The sequence below is a fragment of the Triticum aestivum genome, chromosome 1A, assembly GCF_018294505.1.
Source record: "Triticum aestivum cultivar Chinese Spring chromosome 1A, IWGSC CS RefSeq v2.1, whole genome shotgun sequence".
NCBI classification, from domain to species: Eukaryota; Viridiplantae; Streptophyta; class Magnoliopsida; order Poales; family Poaceae; genus Triticum; species Triticum aestivum.
The window spans coordinates 283,251,238-283,263,254 of NC_057794.1; the positions used below are offsets into that span (position 1 = coordinate 283,251,238).

Below are 12,017 nucleotides of genomic sequence, written 5' to 3' on the forward strand. Positions count from 1 at the left end.
TTGCATCCACCTAGCGGCGATGTGACAGGGCGTGGCTACAGTGAAGCCCGCCATCCACGAATCTCGGGGCACGCCTGGCACAGTGCACCGTACGGAGTGGGCACGACCCGTCCGGCGCGGCACTATTGCCATGTTGACCCTGATGTCACCCACGACGGGCCGCCAGCGCGGCCCACGGGCGGTGGGCCCCTTCGGGCAGAGAGACACCCGAAGGCGGCCTGGCCTCCCCCAGTCGGCCCAAGACGGAGCCGGCTCTCTCCAGCCGGCTTGCCACCCCTTCGAAGGAGACGCCCCATTAAGGAGACAAAGACGCGGTAAGGCTACAGTAGTCACCCGCCGGACGGCGGCACTGTAGCCACACTTACCACGGCGATGCCCACGTCACCAAGATGGAGCAACAGTAACCAGCCGCCGACAAGGCCCTGGACAGTGGGGCCTGCCTGTCGACCAGGGAGCCGGCAGCCGGCGGGCCCCAGCAGCCGACGCAGAAGCCGGAGAGCGCAGTCACAGACGGCTGGGCCCCATGCCCAGTCGGATTACCATTGTACCCCCGGGGGGTAGGCCTATATAAACCCCCCGGGGCACCCATGCAAAGGGTTGGACCCCAGCTAGTTTTAGACACCACACAAGGAGAAGAAGCAAGCTAGCCGTGCCCTTCTTCCTCCTCCCACCGAACAGCTCAAGGAGTATTGTGTAGCTACTTGTCCATCTAGTGATCATGCGGAGACCCCGCAGAGCAGCAGTAGGGGTGTTATCTCCACGGAGAGCCCCGAAGCTGGGTAAGATTCGCCGGCGTGCATGTCTTCGCCTCATCCCGTTTCCAGGCACCGGCGATGTCTTACTGGCTCCCACAATGATAAGCCACCCGTTGGCATATGTCGCACCTACCACCTGACAACAAGTATAGGGGATCTATCATAGTCCTTTCGATAAGTAAGAGTGTCGAACCCAACGAGGAGGAGAAGGAAATGTCAAGTGGTTTTCAGCAAGGTATTCTCTACAAGCACTGAAATTATCGGTAACAGATAGTTTTGTGATAAGACAAATCATAACGGGTAATAAGTAATAGAAGTAAACAAGGTGCAGCAAGGTGGCCCAATCCTTATTTTAGCAAAGGACAAGCCTGGACAAACTCTTATATAAAGCAAAGCGATCCCGAGGACACATGGGAATTGTTGTCAAGTTAGTTTTCATCATGCTCATATGATTCACGTTCGTTACTTTGATAATTTGATATGTGGGTGGACCGGTGCTTGGGTGCTGCCCTTCCTTAGTCAAGCCTCCCACTTATGATTAACCCCTCTCGCAAGCATCCGCAACTATGAAAGAAGAATTAAGGTAAACCTAACCATAACATGAAAAATATGGATCCAAATAAGCCCCTTACGAAGCAACGCATAAACTAGGGTTTAAGCTTCTGTCACTCTAGCAACTCATCATCTACTTATTACTTACTAATGCCTTCCCCTAGGCCCAAATAATGGTGAAGTGTCATGTAGTTGACGTTCACATAACACCGCTAGAGGAGAGACAACATACATCTCATCAAAATAACGAACAAATACCAAATTCACAAGATTACTTATAACAAGACTTCTCCCATGTCCTCAGGAACAAACATAACTACTCACAAAACATATTCATAATCATAATCAGAGGAGTATTAATTATCATTAAGGATCTGAAAATATAATCTTCCACTGGATAAACCAACTAGCATCAAATACAAGGAGTAATCAACACTACTAGCAACCCACATGTACCAATCTGAGGTTTTGAGACAAAGATTGTATACAAGAGATGAATTAGGGTTCGGAGTAGATGGTGCTGGTGAATATGTTGATGTAGATTGACCCCCTCTCTATGAGAGGATAATTGGTGATGACGATGGCGACGATTTCCCCCTCCCGGAGGGATGTTTCCCCGGCAGAACAGCTCCGCCGGAGCCCTAGATTGATTCTGCCCAGGTTCCGCCTCAAGATGGCGGCGCTTCGTCGCTAAAGCTTCCTTCTGATTTTTTTTCCAGGGTGAAAGACATCATATAGCCAAAGATGGGCACCGGAGGCTTGCCAGGAGGGGCACAAGGTCGGGGGGCGCTCCTAGGGGGTAGGGCGCGCCCTCCACCCTTGTGGCTGGCTGGTGGCCCCACTCTGGTACTTTCTTCGCCCAATATTTTTTATAAATTCTAAAAACATGCTCCGTGAAGTTTCAGGACTTTTGAAGTTGTGCAAAATAGGTCTCTAATATTTTCTCCTTTTCCAGTCCAGAATTCCAGCTGCCGACACTCTCCCTCTTCAAGTAAACCTTATAAATTAAGAGAGAATAGGCATGAGTATTTTGATGTAATAACAACCCATAATGCATTAAATATCAATATAAAAGCATGATGCAAAATGTACGTATCAACTCCCCCAAGCTTAGACCTTGCTTGTTCTCAAGCGAAAGCCGATATCGATAAATATGTCCACATGTTTAGAGATAGAGGTGTCGATAAAATAAAATACGGACATGAGGGCATCATGATAATCTTTAGAACAACAACATATAATGACATATAATTTCTTATGCTAAAGTAACAATTCGTTCACAAGGTAAAGTATGAATCAGAAACTTTATTGAAAACTAACAAACTATGATCTCACTCATTGAAGCAATTATAATTTATCATAACATAGGAAAGAGTCAATTCAAGAGCTTTTCAGCAAGTCCACATACTCAACTATCATTTAATCTTTCACAATTGCTAACACTCACGCGATACTTATGGGTTCAAAGCTTCAATCGGACACAAAGAAAGATAGGGGCTTATAGTTTCACCTCACAACTTTTTACCTCAAGGGTAGTGTCAACAATAATACTTTATGAAAACCTACATCCGAGTGGATATATATATATATCCAGATCTCTCGGGGGGAGTCCTGAATTAGGGGGTCCCCGGGTGTCCGGTCTATGTGATATGGGCCGGACTAATGGGCCAAGAAGATACAAGATTGAAGGCCTTCCCCCGTGTCCGGATGCGACTCTCCTTTGCGTGGATGGCAAGCTTGACGTTCGGATGTGAAGATTTATTTCTCTATAAATTGACTCTGTACAACCCTAGGTCCCTATGGTGTCTATATAAACCGGAGGGTTTAGTCCATAGAGGCGATCATAATCATACAGGTTAGACATCTAGGGTTTAGCCATTACGATCTCGAGGTAGATCAACTCTTATAACCCCTATACTCCACAAAGTCAATCAAGCAGGAAGTAGGATATTACCTCCATTAAGAGGGCCCGAACCTGGGTAAACATTATGTCCCCTGCCTCCTGTTACCTTCGACCCTCAGACGCACAGTTCGGGACCCCCTACGCGAGATCGGCCGGTTTTGACACCGACATTGGTGTTTTCATTGAGAGTTCCTATGTGCTGTCGATAGAAGGTTCGATAGCTTGTTCGATTATCCACAACGATGCCGTCTCAGGGGAGACTTTCCTCCCCAGCCAAATTTTCGTATTCTGCGGCTTCGCACTACATGCCAACTCGACCAGCCACCTTGAGCAGATCGACAGCTACGCCCCTGGTCATTAGACCAATTTTGGAAATCTGAACTATGTCACTGATATCCGAGGAGACTTGATCTTAGAAGGGTTCGCAGCCCCTGATAATCCCCAAGTGCAGGGAATCATCGTAGCAATTGCCAAAGGTGGAAGTGATAAGTATGGAGTGTCGAACCCACAAGGAGCTAAAGGTAAGATCAATATTCTCTCAAGCCCTATTTGCCACTGATACGACTCTACGTACATCGAATGTTTGCTTTCAACTAGAAACGGGAAATAAAACTACGTTATGGGTATGAAGAGGATAACTTTGAATAATATCGGAGAGCTAAAATATAAAAGTAGGTGATGTTATCATAAAGTTAGAATATATTACTAAATATTATAAATAGCGAGTGTGGAATAATGATGGGTCGGTGTGTGGAATTGTCCTAGGCAATTGTTAACAAGACCGATAGTCGTCATTGCAATTTCATATGAGGGAAAGGCATAAGCTAACATACTTTCTCTTCTTGGATCATATGCACTTATGATTGAAACTCTAGCAAGCATCCGCAACTACTAAAGATCATTAAGGTAGAAACTCAACCATAGCATTAAAGTATCAAGTCTTCTTTATCCCATACACAACAACCCCTTACTCGGGTTTATGCTTCTGTCACTCAAGCAACCCACTATAAACGAATCATGAACGTATTGCAACACCCTACAGCGGGAATCCCTCATCCTTGCGCGACACGGAAGGCACAATAGGACAACACCAAAATAAAACATACAACTCGTACCAATCTAGATCATTAATCAACCCAAAGACAAGATATCTACTCAAAACATCATAGCATGGCAACACATCATTGGATCATAATATGTGGCATAAAGCATCATGTTCAAGTAGGGATTACATCGAGATGCGGGAGAGTGGACCGCGTAAAAGAGATGAGGATGGTGCTGTTGATGAAGACGATCATCGCGATGATGATTCCCCTCCCGATGGCTCTCCGGCGCCACCGAGAGAGAGGAGAGGTTCTCCCCCTTGTGCTTCCTCCTCCATGCCCCCCCTGGATGGGGAGAGGTTCTCTCTCTGGTCCTTGGCCTTCATGGTGATGATGTCCCCTCCGGGATCCTCCTCCGTAGCCTCCGGTGATGATGGCCCCCTCCGGCAGGGTGCCAGAAAGGGCCTAGATTGATTTCTCGTGGCTACAGAGGCTTGCGGTGGCAGAACTTCCGATCTAGGTTAATTTATAGGAGAGGTTGGCGTCGAGAACAAGTCAGGGGGCCCCACGGGTAGTCCACGAGGCACAGGGGCGCGCCCAGGGGGGGTGGGCGCGCCCCCCACCCTCGTGGGGCCCACGGGACTCCCCTCCGATAGATTTTTGTTCCAGTATTTTTTATATTTTCCAAAAAAATCTCCGTTGATTTTCTTTGCATTCCGAGAATTTTTATTTCTGCATAAAAATAACACCACGGTAGTTCTGCTGAAAACAGCGTTAGTCCGGGTTAGTTCTAATCAAATCATACCAAAATCATATAAAACAATAGTAAACATGGCATGAATACTTCATAAATTATCGATATGTTGGAGACGTATCAGCATCTCCAAGCTTAATTCCTGCTCGTCCTTGAGTAGGTAAATGATAAAAGAAATAATTTATGAAATATGAATGCTAGCAAATGCTTCAGTTTGATTAATGATAGTTTCAATCACTTTTTTTAGCATCATTATATATCATAACAGTAGCTTAACTCATAAAACTTCTCATGATCAAGTAACAATCTATTCATTTATGAAAGTATAGATCATAAACTTTCTTGAAAACTAACAAATCGTGCTCTAAGTCATCAAACGATTGCAATTCATCTTATTTTTGGGGAAGGCCTATGTAAGAGCTTTGGTTCAGCAAACTCCACATACTCAACTATCATTTAATCTTCTACAATTGCTAACACTCATGTGATATTTATGGGTTCAAGTTTTAATCGGACACAGAGAAAGATAGGGGCTTATAGTTTCGCGTCCCAACCTTTTACCTCAAGGGTAATGTCAACAATAATAATTTATGAAAGCCTACATCCAAGTATATATGTATATATATATATATATATGTATATATATATATATATATATATATATATATATCTGGATCGCTCCAACACAAAGTGCTTGCCAAAGGAAAAAATGTAAAAAGAATAGGTGATGATCACCATGACTCTTGTATAAGGGTAGCAGATACAAGTAAAAGATAGGCCCTTCGCAGAGAGAAGCAGAGGTTGTCATGCGCTTTTATGGTCGAATGCGCAAAATCTTAATGCAAAAGAACGTCAATTTATATTGCCACTTATGATATGGACCTTTATTATGCAGTCCGTTGTTTTTATTTCTTCCACATCACAAGATCGTATCAAGCTTATTTTCTCCACACTAATAAATCATACATATTTAGAGAACAATTTTTATTGCATGCAATGATGACAACTTACTTGAAGGACCTTACTCAATCCATAGATAGGTATGGTTGACTCTCATGACAAAACTGATTTAAGGAATGTTTGGATGCACAAGTAGTATCTCTACTTGGTGCTAAGAATTTGGCTAGCATGAGAGAGAAAGGCAAGCTCAACATATTGGATGATCCAAGACAATACAATGTTTCGAATATAGGAAAACATAACCCATTAAGTTGTCTTCCTTGTCCAACATCAATTTTTCAGCATACCATCTTTTAATGAGTGCTCACAATTACAAAATATGTCCAAGATAGTATATTTATATGTGAAATCTCTTTTCCTTTAATATTCTTTCATGAATTGTTCAAGTGACCAATTTTGTGTTTGCTAACTTCCAATAGGTTTACTATCTATACTTATTATGTGTGAAGTCATTACTCCCCATGTTGTAAGAATATGAAACGTATATAAATTCAAATTTATGATATTCAATTCATTTAACCATTTATTCATAAGATATATGTAAAGCACGTGAGTAAATGACAAACTACTTCAAAAAGATATAAGTGAAGAATACTAAGTAGTCAAGTAATTAAGTAGCCATGGGAGGATTCTTTTTCATTCAAGATTTCAGATCTAATGATTTTATTCAAACAGCAAATAAAGTTAAAAATACGCTCCAAACAAAACACACATCATGTGACCGAATAAAAATATAGCTCTGAGTAAAGTATACCGATAGTTTTAAAGACAAAAGAGGGGATGCTTTTCGGGGCATCCCCAAGCTTAGACGCTTAAGTATTCCTTGAATATTACCTTGGGATGCCTTGGGAATCCCCAAGCTTAGGTCTTTTCCCTCCTTATTCTCCTCGTATCGATATCTCACCCAAAGTTTGAAAAGTTCAATCACACAAAACTTAACGAAACTTCGTGAGATAAATTAGTATGATAAAGAGTAAACCATTCACTTTGGTATTGTCAAAGACAAGGTTCATAATTGTTCTCACACAATTCCTATTGTACCATATCATTTCTACAATTTATATTGAGAAATATAAGCCATAAAAACTAGAAAACAAGCAAACTATGCAATGAAAACAGAATCTGTCAGAAACAGAACAGTCTGTAATGTAAATTGGTGGACGTGAATAATTTGTCCATTAATTTTCTAAAAAAAGAATCAACTCAATCGCACTCTTCTGTAAAAAAATGACAGCTAATCTCGTGAGCGCAAAGTTTCTGTTTTTTACAGCAAGATCACATTAACTTTCATCCAAGTCTTCTCAAAGGTCTTTCTTGGCACTTTATTGAAACAAAAACTATAATACATGATTAAACAGTAGCTTAATCATTAGAACACACAAAAACAGTAAGGTTAAATATTGGGTTGTCTTCCAACAAGCGCTTTTCTTTAATGTCTTTTAGCTAGGCATGATGATTTCAATGATGCTCATATAAAAGATAAGAATTGAAACATAAAGAAAACATCATGAAGAATATGACTAGCACATTTAAACCTAACCCACTTCTTATGCCTAGGAATTTTGTGAGCATATAATTTATGGGAACAAGAATAAACTAGTATAGGAAGGCAAAACATGTATAACTTCAAAACTTTAAGCATATATAAAGGAAACTTGATATTATTGTAAATCCTACAAACATGTATTCCTCCCTTATAATAATTTTCAGTAGCATCATGAATAAGTTCAACAATATAACCATCACATAAAACATTCTTTTAATGATCTAAGAGCATAGAAATTTTACTACTCTCCACATAAGCAAAATTCTCCTCATTTAGAATAGTGGAAGCAAACTTCTTCTAAATCCACTTTAGATGATAGTATTATTCATACTCCAAAAGATATAAGTGAAGTTAATGAAGCATTCTATAATTAATATAGACTAACCAATATTCAAGCTTAAAATATATAAGTGAAGCACACGAAGCATTCTATAAAACCATACTCAAAAGATTTAAGTGAAGCACAAAAAGCAATTGTATAAGATCATACTTAAAAGATATAAATGAAGCACATAAAGTATTCTATAAATCAATGAAGGGCTATCTCATACTAGCATGGTTCTTAAAGTAAAAAAACAAAAACACAAAGAACACAAATTATGTGAACAAACAAAAACCGAGATAATACCGATAATTGTTGAAGAAGGATGGGATGCCGACCGGTGCGTCCCAAGCTTGAGTATCCTTAAAATATTTACTTGGGGTGCCTTAGGCATCCCCAAGCTTGAGCTCTTGCATCTCTTTATTCTTCTCATATTCATAGCCCCTCGATCTTCAAACACTTCATCCATACAAAATTTTAACAAAAATTTTGTGAGATCCGTTAGTGTAATAAAGCAAATCACTATCTTTAGGTACTGTTGCAAACTTATTCTAATTTCATATTAGAGCTATATCTACTGTATTCCAACTTCATCATGGTTCATACCCCCCGATACTATCCATAGATTCATCAAAATAAGCGAACAACTCATAGAAAACAGAATCCGTCAAAAACAGGACAGTCTGTAGTAATCTGGAAGTTTAATAAACTTCTGTAACTCTAAAAAATTCTAAACAAATACTAGTTAGAATGCACGTGGAACACACGTATAATAATCATAGAAACAATTTATCTCCATCATGCTAGTTAGGGCACAATTATTTTAATACAATGAACATGCAATTATGTAGCACAGATCTTAATTTAGCCTGAATATAGCTTTTGCATATATAGTTCTTTCCATATGAGCACCATATCTCATATCAAACATGCACATATAATGGATTTTTCAACCATACAGACTTAACAAAAACACATTACATACAACAGCACTATAGTCAATTTCATCCCAGAATTGACAGTCAAGTAACACACGTAGAGAAAAACAACTTGGCCATCGGCTCTGGATCCATATGCAACAAAACATGAAAGTAAGTTAGACATTGAGCATATTTCATCCATTGTCGTAACTCTACTACGGAAGCAACAAACCATGTTAATTAACTTACGTATATAACCATTATTTCTCGTTATATTTTAAGCCTAATGTAATCCAATAAATCAGAAAATAGCAAAGCATCAATAAATGGGGCGCACAATTAACATCGCAAAGATGCATCACCATGTATCACAACTCACAAGCTATACATACAACTTTTGCTACCATGACTTTGTGTAACCAAACAATCAACAATCTTGATATATTCAATATGGAGCTAATAATTGTGAAGCTCCCCATGCCCTACAACCCACGAATCACCTCAAGTCCTTATAGTGTTGTGTAAGAAATCCTGCACCTCACAAATGTAGTGTATTAAAAGTAAAAGGTGTATGCTCTAAAATGGATCCTAGAGAAAGAATAAGTAGATTAAGCCGGAGTGGTGTGTATGTCTGATGTATGTGAAGGCCTCCTGAATCCTGACTCACGCATGCTAAGCACAAGTTGGAGGAATAATAATCTTCTCATCTAAACAGGGCACTACATTCCTTTTATATAAATGCTTTAAATAAGTATTTAAGAACATGAATTAATTTCATTCTTGCAGGGGTGCAGACTGCAATAAAGGCTATAAAAAAGAAATATCAAAGGAACACTACTATAATTTTTGCTGAGCCGATTAGCAGACAAAATCTTAAGTAATAAGCAATAATAAAAATAATCAGGCATGCAATATTTACGTATATGAAAAGTTTAGCAAGCTCGGATGATTCACATACTACCTCAATAACAGCGAGTTGAGCTAAACCTGACAGGTACGACGTGGAATCATCCTGCAAGCACCAGGGATAAAAAGAACATATGGTACTAAGGTTAGTAAAATCCATAAGTATCCAATATAACTATAGTGCTATACAAAAACTATTCACGCGGAGGTGATCGAGACAGTCATGACTGCGGGTGTCTATTGGCGTTGGCATGTTTTTCTTCCTTTCTTGCGACTGCAATTGCCCGATCATGTGTAAGTGGGCTTGATAGTATGTACACAACTTGGCATGGACACTATCTACATCTAATCAGTCATGTCATGTCACCAACTCACCATTGTGAAGACACTACCAAGCAACTAATTATGATCTTGATCACACATTGCTCTAGAAACCAGAGTTGGCATCTAACAGGGAAGGTATGGTAGATGTAGATAGTTTTATGCAAATTGGTATAGTATTAATTCTTGATTTCAAACATATACGCATACAAGGTCACATCAATCTCACCCTCCTTAATTCCACGTGACCCGATTAAAGTAGTCAAGACCCGTTTGGAATTTATGTCTCAGTTAAGTGCATGCATGTACAGAGTAGTGAGTACTGACTGCCTGAGCCTAACAGAAAAGGCAAACACGCACCTGATGCCTGCCAGTGAAGAGGTTATCTCCCTAGCCGACTGAGGCGCGATGTTGGCTGCTTCTGGTGCGAAGCCGCAAAGGTCGTCGGCATCGTTGAAGCCCATAGGTCGTCGGCATCCTTGATGCGCTGGATTAAGATGAACATAATTGTAACTACAAAAATAGTGTACGTCCACTCCACTGATGCGTTTTCACAACCGCAAAGTTCCTTTGTAGAGAATTATCAGGCCATCGCCCTTGGACCACATAAGTCATAACCACAGTTTCCTCGCCCAAACTCTGCAACTGGCCAATCAGAAACTACCAAGTCGTAGAAACACAAGAGGACACAAGGGCAATGGGCTAATGAAACTGCAATTCATGAAAATCATGTAGAGCGTGATTTACCTTGAACAGGACACCCTTGAAATAGCTCTTCTGGTCGGCCCAGCGAACCTTGTTGTCATTGTAAAAATAATTGCAATGGAATGGAAGTGTGGACATTATTTTTGCAATGCAATAGAAATGATCATATATTTATATTCATAATAGTAGCAAAACAGCAGAACTGCACAAGCAGTGGCAAACAACACTACCTGCACTGTGTCTTCTCCATCGAGAGAACATCTTTTCCCAGTATCTCTGCTACCTCTCTCCCCCATGCTCATATGTACACTGCATACCCTGTGATCTGTCAGACCTCTCTGTTCTCTCACGCATCAAACACATCAGGAGCAATCCTCTCTGCTCTCCTGCAATCCAAACAAAATAACAATTAGCAGCTGCAAACAAAGAAATAACAGCAGCAGGCAAACAAACAGCAGCTGTATCTCCGACTAAAGGCAGTAGCACTTACCTGAAGGATGGTGCCTGATGGATATCGAACTGGGTGGATGGATCGCGGCTCGCTGGTGGATGGACTGTGCGGCAAGGTGGCTATCGACCCCATGCCAGCGGCGCACGAAGTGGCGGACGGGCGGACAGCCAACCGGGCCAGACTCGGATTGGGGCATGGCCCTCAGGATGGCAGACGGTCAGGGCCGGCGACTCGCAGATCTGACCATGGGCGAAAGAGGCCGGCGACCGAGAGAAACAGGTCGACAACGACCTGAACCCGCAAGCCATGGCGTCAATGGTGACAGGGAGTTCGTGGTCGATGCCTCCTGGCGAGAGACGGCGTGCTCAACCGGTGGATGAGGACGTCGGCCGGCAGCAGGAGGTTGGAGGTGGAGGAGGCGGGAATATTGGGGGCGGGTGGGGAGTGGGAGGATCGGCGGCGGCTCATCTGTGCGGCAGCTGCGGCGGCCGCTCGGGCGATTTGTTTCTTTTTTCTTCGCAATTGTGTGATTGTATGCGTTTTTTTAGAGTGACGTGATTGTAGGCGTTACGGGGGCGTGGAGTTGACAATTTTCTCTCCCGTGGAGTATGGTTAGCCAATCTAAATTACTAAGTGCACATAAAAAATAGATTAAATTAACATTAACTGTTGGATTAAGTTTAGTTAATCTAATCCTGCTGTCGTAATCAGTCGGTGTACGTTTTGTGGGTGCGTTTAAAAAAGAGAATGGTTGCTCTTTTATAAATAGTAGAGATGAAAATTTAAACAATTTGTATAGAATTAATTTTCAAAAAGTTTCAGACCCATTTGACTTTTCAGTAAAAAAAATGTAAAATCACGTGCTACAGCCAAAGTTTC

The 12,017-nt window shown here is 41.2% G+C and overlaps 1 long non-coding RNA gene across 3 annotated transcripts; it reads right to left on the reverse strand.

The window, feature by feature from the left end:
• Positions 1-7,559: 7,559 nt before the first annotated feature.
• LOC123046117 (uncharacterized) lies at positions 7,560-11,632 on the reverse strand. Of its 3 annotated transcripts, none has more exons than XR_006421958.1 (4): positions 11,178-11,632; positions 10,343-11,073; positions 9,717-9,767; positions 7,560-8,898 (listed from the first exon to the last, which is right to left on the reverse strand). It is a non-coding gene; the product is annotated as an uncharacterized lncRNA (long non-coding RNA). The 3 variants fall into 3 exon arrangements; XR_006421957.1 differs by having other exon boundaries at positions 7,560-9,767; positions 10,343-10,627; positions 10,730-11,073; positions 11,178-11,631; XR_006421956.1 differs by having other exon boundaries at positions 7,560-9,767.
• Positions 11,633-12,017: the final 385 nt, after the last annotated feature.